This window comes from Sus scrofa, chromosome 2 (assembly GCF_000003025.6).
Source record: "Sus scrofa isolate TJ Tabasco breed Duroc chromosome 2, Sscrofa11.1, whole genome shotgun sequence".
NCBI classification, from domain to species: Eukaryota; Metazoa; Chordata; class Mammalia; order Artiodactyla; family Suidae; genus Sus; species Sus scrofa.
In genome coordinates, this window is record NC_010444.4 from 57,116,550 (window position 1) to 57,136,968 (window position 20,419).

Below are 20,419 nucleotides of genomic sequence, written 5' to 3' on the forward strand. Positions count from 1 at the left end.
AGATTCTTTAACCACTACACCACGATGGGAACTCCAATATTTAGGAACTTTGATAGAAGGCCTACTATACAGCCACAGAAAATGCAAATTTGCAGGAACCAATTAAGCACATTAAATGATTTTCAAAAATTATTGGGAGGTATTAATTGGCTATAGCCTTATTTAGGAATTACTATAAATCAATTAACTCATCTTTTTAAAACATTGAAGGGCGATCCTGACCTTACCTACCCATGTTCATTGTTTCCTGCAGCCCTCCAAAAATTACAATTGATTGATTGTTTTATATTTCCAAAAGTTACCAGATCACAGCATATTGCTAAAGCTCTTACTTATTTTACAGACAGATCTTCAAATGGTAAAGCTGGTATTCAAGGTCCAAATATTACTAAAATTATACAAATTTCTTACACTTCATCTCAAAAAGTGGAACTAGTGTCTGTTCAACAAATTTAAAAAATAATCTCATATCCTTGTAATATTGTTTCAGATTCTCAATATGTGGTACAATTAGTACAAAAATTAGAAACAGCAAAATTGAAAGAACTAAATGATGAAGAGTTATTTCAACTATTTTTTTGTACACAACAATTTTTTTTTTTTTCTTTTTAGGGCTGCACTGCAGCATATGGAAGTTCCCAGGCTAGGGGTCAAATTGGAACTGCAGCTGATGGCCTATGCTGGAACCACAGCAATGCAAGATCTGAGCCACATCTGCAACCTACACCACAACTCATGGCAATGCTGGCTCCTTAACCCACTGAGCAAGGTCAGGGATCAAACCCGAAAATTCATGGTTCCTAGTCAGATTCATTTCTGCTGAGCCATGATGGGAACTCCTATACACAAAAAATTATTAGACAGAGGACATCACCATTTTTTATTACTCATATATGTTCTCCTACTTCTCTACCAGGTCCTTTACATGATGGTAAACAAAAGGTGGACCAGCTTGTAACTTCCATTTTTGAATGGCTTGTGCTTCACATGCACTTCTCCATCAACCCGCAGCAATGCTGCATAGACAGTTTGGTCTGGCTCCTGCTGTTGCCCAAGATGTCAAATCCTATCCATTGTGGAGTTCCCATCGTGGCTCAGTGGTTAACGAATCCGACTAGGAACCATGAGGTTGTGGGTTCAATCCCTGGCCTCGTTCAGTGGGTTAAGGATCTTGCGTTGCTGTGAGCTGTGGTGTAGGTTGCAGACAAGGCTCAGATCCAGCGTTGCTGTGGCTCTGGCATAGGCTAGTGGCTATGGCTCCGATTCGACCCCTTTCCTGGGAACCTCCATATGCCATGAGAGCAGCCCAAGAAATGGCAAAAAAAAAAAAGACAAAAAAAAAGACAAAAAAAAAAAAAAATCCTAGCCATTGTGTCAAAGCTTAGCCCAGGTGTCTACCAATGATGGAGTCAATCCTAGAGGACTAAAAATTAATCAACTATGGCAAATGGATGTTACTCATGTTAATAGTTTCAGTCATTTAAAATTTGTTCTTGTTATTGTTGACAGACATTCCTCTGTTCTTTGGGCCTCATCTCAGACAAGTGAGACTATTTGATATGTCAAAAACCATTGTTTGGAAGCTTTTGCTGTTTTGGTCCTGCCACAATGTATTAAAACTGATAATGGTCCTGCTTATGCTAGTAAGGCTTTTGCTGAATTATTTTCTAATTTGGGGTATTTCACATGTCACTGGCATCCCTTATAATCCCAAAGGACAAGCTATAGTAGAATACGCACATCAAAAATTGAAACTCCAAGAGTTCCCATCATGGCTCAGTGGTTAACAAATCCAACTAGGAACTATGAGGTTGTGAGTTTGATCCCTGGCCTTGCTCAGTGGGTTAAGGATCGGGCGTTGCTGTGAGCTGTGGTGTAGGTTGCAGACGTGGCTCGGATCCCGCCTTGCTGTGGCTCTGGCTTAGGCCAACAGCTGCAGCTCCTATTTGACCCCTAGCCTGGGAATCTCCCTATGCCACAGAAGCGGCCCTAGAAATGGCAGAAAGACCAAAAAAAAAAAACTCCAACTTAAAAAACAAAAGGGGAAAAAGAAGTCCCCTCCTCCACAAGATTATTAAGACAAAATTTGTTTCCTTTAAATTTTTTCACCTGAGGAGTTCCCGTCGTGACTCAGTTGTTAATCTGACTAGGAACCATGAGGTAGTGGGTTCCATCCCTGGCCTCATTCAATGGGTTAAGGATCCAGTGTTGCTGTGAGCTGTGGTGTAGGTCAAAGACGTGGCTCAGATCTGGCATTTCTGTGGCTCTGGTATAGGCCAGCGGCTACAGCTCTGATCTGACCCCTATCCTGGGAACCTCCATATGACGTGGGTGTGGCCCTAGAAAAGACAAAAAAATAAAATAAAATAAACTTTTTCACCTGTAATGAACAAGAAATAATGCCCAAGAAAAGAACTCTGGCCAGCATATTCCTGGTACCTCCCCATTAGTATACTGGAAAACACCTGAGGAAAATATATGGAAAAGGCCCTGATCATTTAATAACTTGGGGAAGAGGTTATGCTTGTGTCTTTCCAGAAATGGTGGCTACAACTTTTTGGATTCTTGGCAGGTAAGTGAAACATTGGCATGGAGGAAGACCAACTGACAGGTGACTTCCAATGAATGACACTGGGAGCCTAGGGTAGACATAATGCTACATTAGATATTCTGGCTTTACAAAAGGACATGCCATTCTTGCAGTCCATTTTATAAGCCAGGCTTCCTGTGACAGATGAAAACTACAAAAGTTAGAACAGGAGCTTTTGTTCTGTGGAACAGAGTGCCTCCTGGTCCCTCACTTTCTAAATGTAAAAGAATCTTGTGTGTTTTGTTATACCACACCATACCTCTTTCAGGATCTCCTGTTGCCCTGCAGAGCTGGATGGGGCAGTCTGGAAAGACTTAATGATCAATTACAAGATGTTAAGTCTTATGACAATTGTACCTTGCATGTGCATTGTATATGTTCATTAATTTACAGAGAATGATAGATGTGACCAATAGTTTCAAGTTGTTTAGATATCATTTTCTCAGTAGGAGTAGGTAATACACAGTGCAAAAGGCAAGAAACTATCACTTAATAAGTTATACAAGCTGTAATCAAAATGTCTAATAGGTGTAACAATGTTATTAATGTCAAGATCCTTCTAAATCAAGCTACTTTACTAGTATTTCCTTAAACTAGGGAGAGGATCATTCAGACTAGAAATGTGATTTTTTACTTTATTTATTTATTTATTTATTTATTTGTCTCTTCTAGGGCCAGACCTGAGGCATATGTAGGTTCCCAGGCTAGGGGTCCAATCAGAGCTGTAGCCGCCAGCCTATGCCAGAGCCACAGAAATGCCAGATCTGAGCTGCGTCTATGACCTACACCACAGCTCACAGCAACACCAAATCCATAACCCACTGAGCAAGGCCGGGGATGGAACCCGCAACCTCATGGCTCCTAGTTGTATTCGTTAACCACTGAGCCATGATGAGAACTCAGAAATGTGATTCCTCATATGTGTCATTAGATATGTTAGAATACTCATAAAGTATAAAAACATAGCATTCAGTATGTATTTTAGTACAAGTTCCCCCTTAGAAGCAGTTAGAATACCAAAGTCCATGAAATTCTGTAGAACAGCTTTTCTCATTCTTGAGAGTACTGATTTAGCAAGCTAAAGGCTTGATTACTATCATACAAAGCCTGCTGAGTAAATTCTGTCAAAGCCTCTGTGTAAGTAATGATGTCTTCTATTCTATGTGAAGGAATGAATATTGCAGCCAGATGGTCATACCACTGGAAAATCAGTTGAATCCAGTGTGATCACATTAAAGTCAGATCAGTAGAGGCTGTTTCCAAGGCTACTCACAGGTGACCTTGAGCTCAAGGGAAACCAATTATGCATTTTCCTAACTAACTTGTGGAATCCCAAGTCTTTTTTTTTTTTGTCTTTTGTCTTTGTTGTTGTTGTTGTTGCTATTTCTTGGGCCGATCCCGCGGCATATGGAGGTTCCCAGGCTAGGGGCTGAATTGGAGCTGTAGCCACCGGCCTACGCCAGAGCCACAGCAACGCGGGATCCGAGCCACGTCTGCAACCTACACCACAGCTCACGGCAACGCTGGATCCTTAACCCACTGAGCAAGCGCAGGGACCGAACCCGCAACCTCATGGTTCCTAGTCGGATTCGTTAACCACTGCGCCACGACGGGAACTCCCCAAGTCTTGCTCTATAAATCCACTGGGTCCCATTAGGACCTACCCAATATTTAACATCTAGCAAAAGTGAGTATTTATGTCGAGGTTCAGAACAGGTGTCATTCATTAGCCAGGTAAATGGTCCTACTTAGTGATATTGATGGTAGCCTGTGTGGTACTAGAGTTTCTTTCTTCTAAAATAAAATTTCTGCATTTCCTGCCATGGCACAGTGGGTTAAGAATCCAAGAGCAGTGGCTCAGGTCTCTATATAGGCGCAGGTTTGATCCCTGGCCTGGCAAAGTGAATTAAAAGAATCCAGCATTGCTGCAGCTGGGGCTCAGAGTTGATCCCTTGTCAGGGAACTTCCATATACCTACCATGCGTGTGGCCATAAAATTAAAAAAAAAATTTTTTTTTTTTCCCTAAGGGTCATCCTTGAGAAGAGAAATCCACCAAGGTAACCCAGGATACCGGACATAAGTAATTGGTCACAAACCCAGAAATTGCATTGATTTTTGAAACTTGCATATGATTGAGCCCAAGGAATAAATATATTTGGTTCATAAGCAAAACTGTGAGCAATTATCAAATTAATTAGTATACAGGCCTGGTCTGGCGTCTTACAATCCTGGTCTGATAGTGCTTGCCTTAGTAGAAGTCGGCTGTCAGAAACAGAAACTGCATTTATGAAAAGAGGCATGCTTACAATGTGGCTATAAAAAGTCATTTATCTGATGTCTTCCAGTATTCATAATCTCCTGCTTTTTTGTTGTAGGGCATTCTCCATCCAAAGAGAGATTGCTGGAATAAGCTTCAGAAACAAACTTAAAATATCTTTCTAGCAATTTAATTAAACTTTGCAATAATGTAACATAGCAACAAGGAGCCACCTAGGAAGTGAGTCTTAGGGGGTAAATACAAAAACCTTGAATATAATAACAGTAGAACTTAATATTTACGGGAACATATTTTTCTTTACAAAATTATCCTCATTTCTACCAGCCATAGCCAAATTAAGACTAATTTGTCTGCAAAATGTCTGGTTTTAGTAAACTTGGTCTGATAATTTGCATAAGTGTAATTAATCAGACTCTTTAAAGTTGGCTATGCTGGAGTTCCTGTCGTGGCACAGTGGTTAACCCATCCAACTAGGAACCATGAGGTTGTGGGTTCAATCCCTGGCCTCCCTCAGTGGGTTAAAGATCTGGTGTTGCTGTGAGCAGACATGGATCAGATCTGGCGTTGCTGTGGCTCTGGCGCAGGCTGGCAGCAATAGCTCCTATTAGACCCCTAGCCTGGGAACCTCCATAGGCCACGGGTGTGGTCCTATAGACAAAAGCCCCAAAAAAAAAAAAAAAAAAGTTGGCTATGCTGGAATTCGTTTTTTTTTTATTTTTTTTATTGAAGTATTGTTGATTTACATATTGTGTTAGTTTCAAGTGTATAGCAAAGTGATTCGGTTATATATATATATATATATATCCAATTCTTTTACATTATAGGTTATCACAAGATATTGAATATAATTCCCTGGGCTATACAGTAAATCCTTGTTGCCTATTTTATGTACAGTAGTTTGTATCCGTTAATCCCACAGCTCTAGTTTATCTCTCCCCATCTCCATTTCCCCACTGGTAACTATAAGTTTTGTTTTCTATGTCTGTGAATCTGTTTCTGTTTTAGAAATACATTCATCTGTAATTTTTTTTTAGATTTCACATATAAGTGATATCACTTAAAATTTGTCTTTGTCTGACTTGCTTCACTTAGTATGATATTCTTGAGGCCTATCCATGTTGCTGCAAATGTCAATATTTCATTATTTTTTATGGCATGGTAATATTCCACTGTGTATATAATCACATTTTCTTTTATTTTTTTATTTATTTCTTGTCTTTTTAGGGCTGCACCTGTGGCATATGGAATTTCCCAGGCTAGGGGGAAAATTGGAGCTGCAGCTGCTGGCCTATGTCACAGCCACAGCAATGTGAGATCTGAGCCACGTCTGTGACCTACACTGAAACTCACAGCAATGCCAGATCCTTAACCCACTGAGTGAGGCCAGGGATTGAACCCAAGTCCTCATGGATACTAGTTGGGTTTGTTACTGCTGAACCACAATGGGAGCTCCATATATCACATTTTTTTAATCCAGTTTTCTGTTGATAGATGCTTGAGTTGCTTCCATGTCTTGGCTATTTGTAAAGAGTGCTGCTATGAACATTGGGGTACTTGTATCTTTTTGAATTAAAGTTTTCACTTTTCCAGATATACACCCAGGAGTGGGATTGCTGAATCATATGGTACCTCTGTTTTAAGATTTTAAAGGAACATCTGGAGTTCCCATCATGGCTCAGTGGTTAATGAATCCGACTAGGAATGATGAGGTTGTATGTTTAATCCCTGGCCTCACTCAGTGGGTTAAAGATCTGGAGTTGCTGTGAGCTGTGGTGTAGGTCACAGACTTGGCCGGGGTCCCAAGTTGCTGTGGCTTTGGTATAGGCCAGTGGCTACAGCTCAGATTGGACCCCTAGCCTAGGAACCTCCACATGCTGTGGGTGTGGCCCTAGAAAAGACAGAAAGCCAAAAAAATAATAATAATAAAATAAAAATAAAGGAACATCTATTCTGTTTTCCATAATGGCTGCACCAATTTACATTCTCACCAACAGTGTAGGAGTGTTCCATTTTTCTTATGTTTTTTCCTGTGCTGGTATTTTTTGAAGGTATCTCAAGTAGAATTTTACAATAAATCATTTAATGAGACTATTTTTGGAATTTTGGAACTTTGGGTGCTTCTGCATACCAATTAAAATGGGTGCAATGGTTTAAGATGAGAGCTCTTTCTCTCTCTCTCTCTTTTTTCATCTTTATGTCTTTTCTAGGGCCTCACCCATGGCATATGGAGGTTCCCAGGCTAGGGGTCTAATTGGAGCTGTAGCCACCGGCCTACGCTGGAGCCACAGCAACTCGGGATCTGAGCAGAGTCTGCAACCTACACCACAGCTCACAGCAACTCCAGATCCTTAACCCACTGAGTGAGGCCAGGGATCGAACCTGCAATCTCATGGTTCCTAGTCTGATTAACCACTGAGCCATGATGGGAACTCCAAGATGAGAGCTTTTTAATTTCAAAGGATCCAAGGAGTAGGCCTACAAATATTTTCTCCTGTTTATACAATTTTAGAAAAGAAAAAAACTCTTACCACTCTTGTTTCCAATAGACCTTGCAGGCAGGGATCAAAGAGACTGACATGGTAAGAATTCTTACCTTCTGATGGCTTTTTCCTTTTTTTTTTTTTTTTTTTTTTTTTTTTTGTCTTTTTGCCATTTCTTGGGCCGCTTCCACAGCATATGGAGGTTCCCAGGCTAGGAATCTAATCGGAGCTGTAGCTGCCAGCCTACGCCGAGCCGCGCCCCGCGACCTACACCACAGCTCATGGCAACGCTGGATCATTAACCCACTGAGCAAGGCCAGGGACCAAACCCGCAACCTCATGGTCCCTAGTCGGATTTGTTAACCACTGCACCACGATGGGAACTCCTTGCTGGCTTTTTCTAACTTCACATACAAAAAAAAAAAAAAAAAAAAAAAAATCAGTTTTGGAATGCCATAAGAGCCCTATCTTGGCCATTTCAAGGCAGTTTTTGTGTGTGTTTGTTTTTAACTTTTATGGCTGCACCTGCATCATTATGGAATTTCCTGGGTCAAGGATTGAATCTGAGCTACAGCTGCGACCTATGCTCCAGCTGCAGCACTGAATTCTTTAATTCACTGCACTGGGCCAGGGATTGAACCTGTGCATCCTCATCAACCCAAGTCACGGCAATCTTAACCTACTGTGTCATAGCAGAAACTCCCATGGCATAATTTTCTTTAATTACCAATTAAGTAAGTACTTACAAGTGTCAGTTCTGTGTTACACATAAACCCAGCTCTTATCCCCACAGGTGGCTGTCCATAGGGAGCAGTTTGGCCTTTGAGGCACAATTTCCCAGTATTAATTCGGTAGTCCAATTCAGATATGATATATGATCTGAACAACTTTCTGAGGTCAGCGTGGTGGATCGAACCTATGTTGCTTCAGAGTCTAGCTCTACAAGGAATTAGCCTTGGATCCATTTGAATTTTTTTACATCTCAGTTTCTTCCTGCTGACTGTCTTAAACCACTGTGAGTGCTTTCAGCACTAGGTGATTAGCCTCTCTTGCCTGTCTCTGAAGAGAAGCATTTACTTAATGGTCAAAATGAGGTACCCAGTGGGAGACCTCTGAGTTAGAAGGATTGATCCTCAGACACTTGCACTAGATTCTCAGTCACTGAGGACTGCTTGTGGCTAGAAGGAGTAAATGTCCCTTATCCTTTGGCACTAATTCAGTCTCTCATTTTACCAGCAAATAGTTTGTTCAGGCCATAATTCAAAGGTTTTTTGTTTGTTTATTTGTTTTCAATTTAATCTAAATTTAAACAGCCACCTCTGTTTCCTTAGGCCTCTTGCTGATATTCTCCTAGGTCTATGTCTAGGAAATGCATTGGTACCCCTTAAGACACCAAGTCTTTTCTTTTCCCTCTTTTTATACCTGCACCTGAAGCATGTAGAAATTCTGGGGCCAGGGGTCAAATCAGAGATGCAGCTGAGACCTATGCCACAGCCACAGAAACACCAGATCCAAGCTGTACCTGCAACCTATATGGCAGCTTATGGCAATGCCAGATCCTTAACCCACTGAGCCAGGCCACTGATTGAACCCATATCCTCACAGAGACAACATCGGGTCCCTAACCTGCTGAGCCGCAACAGGAACCCCAAGACCCAAAGTCTTAAGTGGAAACAGCTCATATAAAATTTTTAGGATCATAACTTAAAAAAATGAAATCCATCACATCCAAAAGAATAAAATACCTAGGAGTAAACCTACCTAAAGAGACAAAAGACCTGTACTCTGAAAACTACAAGCCACTGATGAAAGAAATCAAAGATGACACAAATAGATGGAAAGACATACCATGCTCTTGGATTGGAAGAGTCAATATTATCAAAATGACTATGCTACCCAAGGCAATCTACAGATTCAATGCAATCCCTATCAAACATTCAAGGACATTTTTCACAGAACTCGAACAAAATATTTCAAAGTTTGTTTGGAAGCACAAAAGACCCAGAATAGACAAACCATCCTGAGAAAGAAAAATGGAGCTGGAAGAATCAGGCTTGCTTATTTCAGACTATACTACAAAGCAACAGTCGTCAAAACTCCATGGTACTGGCACAAAGACAGAAATATAAATCCGTGGAACAGGATAGAAATCCCAGAATTAAACCCATTCACCTACAGCCAACTACGCTATGACAAAGGAGGCAAGAATATACAATGGAGAAAAGACAGCCTGTTCAGTAACTGGTGCTGGGAAAACTGGACAGCTGCATGGAAAAGAATGAAATTAGAATACTCCCTAACACCATACACAAAAATAAACTCAAAGTGGATTTAAGACCAGACACTATAAAACTCTCAGAGGAAAACATAGGCCAAACACTCTCCAACATAAACCACAGCAACATTTCTCAGATCCACCTCTTAGAGTATTGACAATAAAAACACAAATAAATAAATGGGACCTAATCAAACTTAAACGTTTCTGCACAGCAAAGGAAACCCTAAACAAAATGAAAAGACAACACACAGAATGGGAGAAATTATTTACAAATGAATCAACTGACAAGGGATTCATCTCCAAAATTTATAAACACCTTCTGCAGCTCAATAATAAAAAAACAAACCCCATCAAAAAATGGGCAGAAGATCTAAACAGACAGTTCTCTAAAGAAAACACACAGATGGCCAAAAATCACATGAAAAGATGTTCCACATCACTCATTATTAGAGAAATGCAAATCCAAACCACTATGAGGTACCCACCTTACACCAGCCAGAATGGCCAGCATCAAAAAATCTACAAACAATAAAGGCTGGAGAGGCTGTGGAGAAAAAGGAACACTAGTACACTGTTGGTGGGATTGTAAATTGGTACAACCACTGTGGAAAACAGTATGGAGATGGCTCAGAAAACTAAAAATAGAACTATCATTTGATCCAATAATCCCACTCCTGGGTATCTATCCAGAGAAAACCATGACTCGCAAAGACACATGTACTCCAATGTTCATTGCAGCACTATGTGCAATAGCTAAGACATGGAAACAACCTAAATGTCCATTGACAGAGGAGTAGATCAAGAAGATGTGGTATATATACACAATGGAATATTACTCAGTCATTAAAAGGAACAAAAATACCGGCATTTTTAGCAACATGGATGGACCTAGAAATTATCATGCTGAGTTAAGTCAGCCATACAATGAGACACCAACATCAAATGCTTTCAATGACATGCAGAATCTGAAAAAAGGACAGACTGAACCTTGCAGAACAGATACTGACTCACAGATTTTGAAAAACTTATGCTCTCTGGAGGAGACAGTTCAGGGGGTGAGGGGATGCTCTGGGGTTGTGGGATGGAAATCCTATAAAATTGTATTGTGATGAACATTGTACAACTATGAATGTAATAAATTCATTGAGTAATTAAAAAATTAAAAAAAATGAAATCCAGGAGTTCCTGTCGTGGTGTAGCGGAAATGAATCCAACCAGGAACCATGAAGATGTGGGTTCAATCCCTGGCCTCGCTGAGTGGGTTAAGGATCCACCATTGCTGTGGCTGCGGCGTAGGCCGGTGGCAACAGCTCCAATTAGACCCCTAGCCTGGGAACCTCCATATGCCACAGGTGCAGCCCTAGAAAAGACAAAAAGACCCCCCCCAAAAAAAATGAAATCTGGATATTAGGGGAACTCTCAAAACACCTGAGGTGTACTGAGTAGTTTGTGGGGGCCAAAGGGCACTTGCTGGTACCAAGCACCAGTTCAGGGTGGATTCCAGGTGTTTTCTGCTGGATATCTTTGATATCCTGCTGGCTCTGGCATGCAAATATAGACAAAAAAATTATCAATAGTCAATCTAAGATAGAAACAGAAAATTTTATTTGAGCCAACCTGAGGGTTATGAACAGGGAGCCAGTATTTCAGTAAGTTCTGTGGCCTCTTCTGCCCATTAGAGGTCAAATCATATACATTTTTTAGACAAAGAGTTATATATTAAATTGAGACAGGAGGGAATGGGGCAGGGCACAGCCTTTAAAGAATGACATAGCTCTTGAGAATATGACAAAAACTGGTTAGAACCATTAGGCCCAAGAAGGCAAAGGATTTGACTTCTAGTGGGTCTTGAGACTCATTTATGCTAAATGACGCACATACAGGTGCCATGACAGTTCTGATCATAAAAGGCAACAAATTGGGCAGTGGCCCAATTCCTGGAAATCTCTGTCTTCTCCAAAGTAGATGGAATAATCCTCCAACTCCTTAGCCTGTGAAATTACCCAGACCATAACAACACACCACCCCATATTTCAGAGTCTTTTCTGAGTCTACAGAAGGCATGTCTTCAGGTCTTCTGATACAGCCTGCACTCTGTCTATGAAGTGTGTATCTCCCTAAATATACTGCTTTCCCACTTAGGTCTCAGGGGTAGAGCCCTATTATCTGCTCACTTGTATTCTTCACAAACATTCTATATTAATAAGTATATATTGCTTTGCCTCTCACTAAATTCCTTCTGCGCTGAGACATAAAGAACCCAAGCTTTATTAAGTCCTGAGACTAGGTGTGTGGTTTTGGCTGGGAGATTGTGAGTCTGAATCCCCTCCTAAGCTAGAGATTGTGTGCTCAAGTCCCAACAGAGGTATGATTGCTTTCAAGTCCCAATTTGAGATGTGCAGTTTCAAAATGATGTATTAATAGTTTACATAATCTAGATTTGCATTACAAAGTGAATGGTAGGTCATCCTGACCCCTTACTAGAAGAAGAAGGAAATTTATCTCCTAAAGAAGTCTGGTTAACACAGAAGCACAAATCAAAGATGTGGAAGGAGACCATATGAGCATAGAAAAGTTTTATGTGTAAATTTTCCTTGCCATAAAATAAAAATTTTATTTCATTAGGATTATCTTAAACTGGTTATTTTTATTATTCTTTTTTTTTTTTTTTTTTTTGCCTTTTGTCTTTTTAGTGCTGCACCTGCGGCATATGGAGGTTCCCAGGCTGGGGTTCTAATCAGAGCTACAGCTGACAGCCACAGCCACAGCAATGCCAGGTCCGAGCTGTGTCTGCAACCTACACCACAGCTCCTGGCAACACTGGATTCTTAACCCACTGAGTGAGGCCAGGGATCAAACCTGCAACCTCATGGTTCCTAGTCAGAGTTGTTTCAGCTGAGCCATGATGAGAACTGCTGTAGATTATTTTTCATTTCAGTTATTGTGCTATTCATCTTGCTATTTAAATCATCTAGCTCTTTGTTAAATATTTCTTTTAAGTTTTTGATCCGTGTCTCCATTCTTTTTCCAAGATCTTGGATCATCTTTACTATTATCACTCTGAATTCTTTTTTCAGGTAAATCGCCTATCTCATCATAAATTAATGGTTTTTGTGTGATTTTATCTTGTTCCTTTGTATGAAAGCTGCTTCTTTGTCATCTCATAGTGTCTACTTTTTGCTTTGGCAATTCTGGGTCTTTTGTGGTTCCATATACATTTTTGGATTGTTCCAGTTCTGTGAAAAATGTCATGGGTAATGTGACAGGGATTGCGTTGAATTTGTAGATTGCTTTGGGTAGTATAGCCATTTTTACAATATTAATTTTTTCCAACCCAGGATCATGGAATATCTTTCTATTTCTTTACATCTTCTTTAATTTTCTTGATTAATGTTTTATAGTTGTCAGCATATAAGTCCTTTACCTGTATTCCCAGGTACTTGATTTTTTAGGGTGCAATTTTAAAAGGTATTATATTTTTGTATTCCTTTTCTAATATTTCATTGTTAGTATACAGAAACGTGACTGATTTCTGAATGTTAATCTTATATCCTGCTACTTGGCTGAATTTGTTGATCAGTTCAAGTGGTTTTTGGGTTGCGTCCTTAGGGTTTTCTATATACAGTATCATGTCATCTGCATGCAGTGATAGTTTTACCTCTTCTCTTCCTATTCGGATGCCTTTTATTTCTTTGTCTGATTGCTGTGGCTAGGACTTCCAATACTATGTTTTATAAATGTGGTGAGAGTGAGCATCCTTGTCTTGTTCAAGGATTTTAATGGAAAGGCTTTCAGGCTTTCTCCATTGAGTATTATATTTGCTGCTGGTTTGTATAAATGGCTTTGATTATGATAAGGTATGCCCCCTCTATACCCACTTTGGTGAGAGTTTTTATCATAAATGAATGTTGGACTTTGTCAAATATTTTTCTGTATCTATTGAGATGATCATGTGGTTTTTTACTTTTCTTTTGTTAATGTGGTGTATGACATTGATTGATGTGCATATGTTGAACCATCCTTGTGAACCTGGGATGAATCCCACCTGGTCGTGGTGTACGATCTTTTTGATATATTGTTGGATTCAGGTGGCTAAAATTTTGTTGAGAATTTTTGTGTCTAAATTCATCAAAGATATTGGTTTTCTTTTTTGGTGGTATCTTTGTCTGGTTTTGGAATTAGGGTGATGGTGGCATCATAGAATGTCTTTGGGAGTGTTCCTTCTTCCTCAACCTTTTGAAACAGTTTAAGGAAGATGGGTATGAGTTCCTCTTCATATATTTGGTAGAATTCTTTTGTGAAGCCATCTGGTCCTGGACTTTTATTTAGGGAGTGTTTTTATGACATATTAAATTTCATTTCTAGTGATCAGTCTGTTCAGTTGATCTATTTCTTCTTGATTCAGTTCTGGCAGGCTGTAGGTCTCTAGAAAGATGTCCATTTCTTCTAGGTTGTTGAATTTGTTGGCATATAGTTGTTGATAGTATTCTCTTAAGGTTTTTTGTATTTCTGCAGTATCTGTTGTGATTTCTCATTTTTCATTTCTTATTTTGTTTATTTGGGTTTTTTCTCTCCTCTTCTTGGTGAGCCTAGCCAGAGGTTTGTCTATTTTGTTTACCTTTTCAAAGAACCAGCTCCTGGTTTTATTGATTTTTTTCTATTGTTTTTTGAATCTATATTTTATTGATTTCCTCTTTGATCTTTATGATTTCCTTCCTTCTGCTGACTTTAGTTTTTTTTTTTTTTTTTTTTTTTTGCTCTTTGCTCTTTTTCTAATTCATTCAGGTGGTGGGGTAAGTTGTCGATTTGAGATTTTTTTTCTTTTTTGAGGAAGGCCTGTATTGCTGTGAACTTCCCTCTGTTTGTTGGAAAAATTCTTTATTTCCCCTTCTATTTTAAATGATATTCTTGATGGATAGAGTATTCTAGGTTGCAAATTTTTTCCTTTCAGCACTTTAAATATATCTTGCCACTCCCTCCTGGCCTGTAGTTTTTCTATAGAGAAATCAGCTGATAGTCTTATTGGGGTTCCCTTATAATTAATGCTTTTCTTTTCTCTTGCTGCCTTTAGAATTCTCTCTTTAACTTTTGCCATTTTTATTATAATATGTCTTGGTGTGGGCCTGTTTGAGTTCAACCTGTTTGGGGCCCTCTGTGCCTCCTGTATCTTGATATCAGTATCCTTTAGATTTGGAAAGTTTTCAGCCATAATTTCATCAAATATATTTTCAATCCCCTTTTCTTTCTCTTTTCCTTCTGGAATTCCTATTATGGGTAGATTGGCCTGCTTCATATTGCCCCACAGGTCTTCTATATTGCCTTCATGTTTTTTTTCATTTGGTTTTCTGTCTGCTGTCCTGTTTGGGTGATTTCCATTATTCTGTCTTTTATGTCACTAATTCATTCCTCTGCATTATTCATACTGGTCTTTATTGCCTTTAGTTCAGTTTGTATCTCTGCAAATGAATTTTCTAGTTTTTCTTTGCTCCTCATATTTTCTAGTTCCTTTCTGAGGGAATCTGCATTATTCATATTTTCTCTTAAATCCTTCAGTATTTTCACTATCTCTCTTTTGAACTCAAAGTCTGTCAGACTGCAAAGGTCTGTTTCATTGTTGACTGCTTTAGGTGAGTTCTCCTGTTGGTTTAACTACAGATGGTTTCTGAGCTTCTTCATCTTGCTTGTGTGTGTGTGTGTGTTTTCTGTGAATTTGCAGAAGCCAAACTGTAGTCTTGTAAGTCTCTTTCTATGCAAGAATACCCCTTTATATTTTTTTTTGGGGGGGTTGTTGTTTTGGTGTGGGAGTTTGAATCTTTGCTCTCTCTTTCTTTGGTGTGAGCAGTCCCTTATCCCCAGGATGCCCAGTTTGTTTTCAGGGAGAAGGGGGCAATGGGTAGGGCCAGCATTCAGTGCCTCATCATTGGGCTCTCAACAGAGGCAGGGACCTGCAGGAAGGTGGCACAGGTAACTCCTATTTGCAGGGCCCTGGGCAGTGGTAATGGGCTCTAGAAGGATCTGCAAGGTGACCAGAGAATTTGGCTGTAGCTGCAGCAAGGTGTGTGAGTTCCCGGTGTGTGTGTCTGTGTGTGTGTGTGTGTGTGTGTGTGTGTGTGTGTGTGTGTGTGAAAGCAATAAAGGCTTGTGTTTGATTGCAATGCCCTCCTTTGAGGTGGTTGGAACCACAGGTGATGCCTGTTTAGGAACCCCTAGTGGGAGTGGCCATGATCGTCTCCAGCTTCTGTGATAACTGTGGTGGTTTGCCTCTGCCAACTGTATGAGGTGATTTGTCTTAGCCCACATAGGAGGTGCTGCACAGCCTGTTCCTAGTTGTAGGATCCTGGGAAGTGACAGAGATCTGGCACATGGGTACTGCCCTGAACATTCAGTATTGGTAGCATCAGGGCCGGTGTATTTCCAAGTGTGCACGAGCACCAATAGTTGATTTGGTCACATTGCCTTCCTCTGTGATGCCCTTGAGGTGAATGCAGCTGCAAGTGGTGCCTGTTCACGGACCCCTAGTGGTGTCCAGCCACTTCCACTTCTGGAGCCAGAGATAACTGAGGCAGTTTGCCCCCGCCACCTGTAAATCATGCAAGAAGTACCTGGTCCTGCTTAGCCCCCACAGGAAGTACTGAACAAGGCACTTTTAGTTGCAGGCTCCTAGGAGGGGACAGTGATCAAGCGTCTGGGCCCCTCCTAGAATGTTTGGCAGTGGCAGCTGCAGTGCATGTGTGCTCCCTGGGGAGCGAGAGTAACATCAAGTGGAGTTCCGTTGTAGTGTCCTTCTCCGTGATGCCTTCTGAAGTGGTTGGGGCTGCAAGAGATTTTTGTTCAGATATCCCTAGCTGTGGAAGGCCACGCCCACTTCTGGAGTCAGGGATAATTGCGGTGGTTTGCTCATACCACCTGTAGGTCAGGTCCACCATGGGCTAGTAAGTGGCTTCCCACTGCTGAGGACATCAGGTCTATGGTAGGCTAGCAAGCGACCTCTGGTCATGAGAAGCTGTGCCTGAGAGGCACAATCTAGGGTGGGTAGCATGGCTTCCTGCGGGCCGAGTTGGCCTGGAGTGATGCGGATCAGCACGTGGCTTCCCTTGGGTCAGGGATGGGCCCAGAATGCTGCAAAACTGTGCGGCTTCCTTTAGGGCAGGTGGGGTGAGGAGGCCCAGAGTAATGCAGTGCAGCGCAGGGCTTTCCCTGGTCAGAGCAGGCTGGAGCCCTGCAAAGCAGAATTGCCCCGAGCGTGGCTTCTTCATTTCCCTTGTGGAGGGGTGCTGCTTCGGGGACGCTCGGCTCTCTGCAATGGGGGTGGCAAGTGCGCACACACTGGGGTGCAAAGTGTTTTCTATGGCGGTGGTCCGCCCCTTCTCCTCTCCCCTACCCAACAGCGTCACCTTATCTCTTCTTTAGGTGCGAACCTTCTCCCATGTTCCCTCTGCTGTGGCTTTCCACTTCCCAGCCCTTAGTGTACCACTTCCCCCGCCAGGGGCACACCGCTCCCTAGACTCTTAGGCTGTCTCCACACCGCCAACCCCAGTCCGCTCCCAGGGACTGACCTCCAGAGTCTGTCTCAGTGCCCCCGCCCCCCAGCTTCTCAGGCTGTGGTATCTGCACCAGTTGTTAAGATGATCTGTGCTTCTCTCACTCTGCTTTTCAGTTCTCAGACCTGCTACTGCATGGCGTCTTGGAGATCCCTCCCACTCCGCTGATCTTTCCAAGGGTCAGGTGGCTTCCCAGGGTGTAAGTTGCCTTTCTCCTTCACAGCTCCCTCTCGTGACTGCTTGTCCCATCCTGAGTCCTTTTCTCTTTTTTTCTTTTCTTCTTTTGTTCTACACAGTTATGTCAAGAGTTTCTTGCCCTTTTTGGAGGTTTAAGTTCTTCTGCCAGCATTAAGTTGATGTCCTGTGTGAGTTGTTTTACATGTAGATATGTTTCTTTTTATGTTTGTGGGAGAGGGTGAGTGTGTCCTCTTACTCTTCTGCCATCTTGCCTCCTCTCCCTAGCAGCTTTCAATAGTTTGTCCTTGTCTTTAATTTTGGTCAGTTTTATTAATATGTGTCTCTGGTTGTTCCTCCTTGGGTTTATTTTATATGATACTCGTTATGCTTCCTGGATTTGAGTGAGTGATTCCTTTCCCATGTTAAGGAAGTTTTTGGCTATGATCTCTTCAAATAATTTCTCTGGCCCTTTCTCTCTCTCTTCTCCTTTTGGCACCCATATAATATGGATATTGGTGCATTTAATTTTGTCCCAGAATTCCCTTGGACTGTCTTCATTTCTTTTCAATCTTTTTTCTCTTTTCTGTTCTGCATTAGTGATTTCCACTAGTCTGTTCTCCACCTTGCTTATTTGTTCTTCTGCCTCCTGTATTCTGCTGTTGGTTGCTTCTATTGAATTGTTTTTATTTCAGTTATTGTATTTACATCTCTTCTTGCTTAATCCTTAAATCTTCTATTTCTTTGCTCAGTGTTTCTTGTAATTTATCAATCTTTCACTCCAGTTTATTTCCAAGATCTCAAATCATCTTTACTATCATCATTCTAAAGTCCTTTTCCTGGAGGTTGATAATCTCCAATTCACTTAGCTGTTTTTCTAGAGTTTTTTCTTGTTCCTTTATCTGAGTCATAAATCTCTGCCTTTTCATTTCATATAGATTTTTAGGTTTGGTCTCCTTTTTTGCGGACAATAGGGTTATAGCCTCTCTTACTTCTGATGTTTGCCCCCCTTGTGGCTGAAATTTGTATGGGGACTTCCTGAAGGCTTCCTGATGGGAAGAACCAGTGCCTGCCCACTGATAGTTGGAGCTGATTCTTATCCCCCTTGTCATTGGGGCTTTGTCTCTGGGTGATATTAGAGATGGCTGTGTGCCTGGGGGGTCTTTAGGCATACTGTTTGCTGATGGTTGGAGCCGTGTTCTCACCCAGACTATTGTTTGGCCAGAGGCTTCTCAGCCCTGATAGGTGGGGCCAGATTTTTCCAAAATGGCCATGTCTAGAGGAGCACACTCTGATGATTATTCCCAAGGCCTTTGCCTCCAATGGCCTTCCCCCACAACAAGCCACAGACACACCCTCTTTTCCCAGGAGATCCTACAAGAACCAGTGTCAGGTCTGACCCAGATTCCTATGGAATCTCTGTTTTGCCCTTGGACCCAGTGCACATGAAGCCCCATGTGCGCCTTTCAAGAATGGAATCTCCATTTACGCCAGTCCCATGGAGTTTCTGCACACAAGCCCTGCTGGCTCTCAACACCAAATGCCGTGGCAGCTCCTCCTCACTATGCAAGATCCTCGGGCATGGGAATCTGATATGGGGCTTAGAACTCTCACTCAGGTGGGTGAGTTTCTGTAGTACATTACTTTCCAGCCTGTGGACCTCTTCTACTGTCTTGATGCTGCCTCATCTTTGTCTTTTGGAGTAGGATATACTTTTCAATAGTGTGCAGTCTATTTGGCTGTAGATTGTTCATCAGTTGGTTGTAGTTTTGGTGCTTTTATGAGATAAGGTGAGCTTCAGTCCTTCTACTCTGCCATCTTAATCCCATCTCCCTCAAACTTTTTCTATTGTGAATAGTTCTGCTATAACATTTTTGCATAAATATTTGTTCTTGTTTCAAATTCTATGAGTATATACTAAATATATACATGTTTGATCTTGGTAATTCTATGTTTAACTTTTGAGGGAACTGCAAATTATTTTCTACAGTTGCTATATCATTTTATATTCCCGCTAGCAATGCATGAGAGTTCTAATAACTACATGTTCTAGCCAATATACGTCTTTTTTCATTTTTGTATTATAGTAATTTTAGTGGATGAAGAGCGGCTTCAGTTTTTAAATTTGCATTTTATTAATGACTGATAACATTGAGAATTTTATGTGGTCATTTGTATGAGATTTTGTTTTTGTTTTTGTTTTTTGGATACTAAGCCCCAATTCTTTTTTTGTCTTTTTTTGCCATTTCTTGGGCTGCTCTTGCAGCAAATGGAGGTTCCCAGGCTAGGGGTCGAATCGGAGCCATAGCCGCCGGCCTACGCCAGAGCCACAGTAATGCAGGATCCGAGCCACGTCTGCAACCTACACCACAGGTCAAAGCAATGCTGGATCCTTACCCCACTGAGCAAGGGCAGGGATTGAACCCACAACCTCATGGTTCCTAGTTGGATTTGTTAACCACTGAGCCATGACAGGAACTCCAAAGCCCCAATTTTTAACATTTACTTCCTTTCTTTAGATTATAATTTTATTTTTTTGGGTAATATCCTTTGATGAACAAAAGTATTTAACTTTGAGGAAGTCGAGTTTGTCTATTTTTTTTTTGTGTTGTGTGCATGTGCTTTTGGTGTTATATTTAAGAATCTCTTGTCAATTACGATTTTGCCATTGTGGTCCAGTGGTAACAAATCAGACTAGTATCCATGAAAATACAGGTTAGATTCCTGACTCTGCTCAGTGGGTTAAGGATCCAGTGTTGCTGTGAGCTGTGGTAAGTCACAGGTGTGGCTCAGATATCACATGTGGTGGCTGTGGTGCAGGCTGGAAGCTACAGATCTGACTAAACTCCTAGCCTGGGAACTTCCATATTCTGTTGGTGTGGCCCTAAAAAGAAAAAATACAGAATTATGAAGATTTATTCTCAAATTCTCTTCTAAGAATTTTACACTTTTAGTTCTTGATTTTAGGACATTGAACCATTTTGAGTCAATTTTTTTATATAATGTGAAGTAAGGATCCAGTTTCATTTACTTGGGTGTGGACATTGTGTTTCCTAACACGACTTGTTAAGAGTCTT